Source organism: Hipposideros armiger, unplaced genomic scaffold (assembly GCF_001890085.2).
Source record: "Hipposideros armiger isolate ML-2016 unplaced genomic scaffold, ASM189008v1 scaffold_163, whole genome shotgun sequence".
Taxonomy (NCBI): domain Eukaryota; kingdom Metazoa; phylum Chordata; class Mammalia; order Chiroptera; family Hipposideridae; genus Hipposideros; species Hipposideros armiger.
Window position 1 is genome coordinate 766,070 of NW_017731513.1, and position 1,082 is coordinate 767,151.

The following is a 1,082-nucleotide window of genomic DNA, read 5'->3' on the forward strand; positions in this document are numbered from 1 at the left end:
CTCCACAACTAGACTGAAGAACAAAACGACAGCAACTTGTCTGTTCCCCTTCCCCCAATTCCCCAGTGCTGTTCCCATCCCCCAACTCCCCAATTAAAAAAAAATACTGTATTATAAACTAATAAGTTGCTAAGATACTAGATCTTAAAGGTTCTCACCATGAAAAGGAAATGAGAATTACGTGCCATGATAGAGGTTTGTGCTAACCCTACGGTGGCAATCATATCACAATAGGTAAATATATCAAGTCAAATGTTGTACACCTTAAACTTACACAAGATTATGTCAAGTATGTTTCAACACATACTAAAATAACATAGAGGTTCACAGTATAATCTTAATTTTCTGGATTAGTTTTGTCCTGCAGAAGACTGGGTATAGACTTATAATTATATATAAGCTTTGGCACTATATAGAGAGTGCAGCGTTCCTTAAAAAACTTTGAAGAGATAGTGCAGTCTTTAAGATGTGCACACACATATACATGTTCACATGCTACTTTCAGTAGCGCTTTAGGACTTCGAAAGGCTTCTAAACGTTGTCATGCAGCGTTTAAAGGTGTACCTCTTACTGCCAAGTAGTTGGCTCCCTCAAAGACCCTCACACAAAATTGAATGGATGCCGTGTCTCAGACTCGGGGGGCCCTCCAGCTTCCGGAACCACACTAGGGTGACAGACACGCCGAGAGAAAGGAAGGGGAGAACGAGGAGAGGATGTCATCGCAGTAAATGGTCAGTATTTGAAAGGGAGACTAGGATGTGAGAGAAAAAGAGTACTTTAACAGGAATTGAGGAAGCTTGGAGAAGAACACCGAGTATAATCTCCCTAAAAGGTGAAAAGGTGTGCTAGCGGGTGTTAGCCAGCAGGGCGTTGTGCCTTTTGTGCGCCACCAGGTGGCGCTGTCGGAAAAGCAAAGCTGGTTTGCTCGGAGGGACGCGGACTGGCCCGCGGGAGGCTGGCTGGTCACCGTGGGCCTTTTGCACATCACCAGGCTCCCCTCCCATCCGCTGGTGCTGGGTTCCAGCCCCTTCCTCCTTCACTTCTGAGGTTCCCAGGGAGCGTCTCACCTGAGCTCAAGGTTC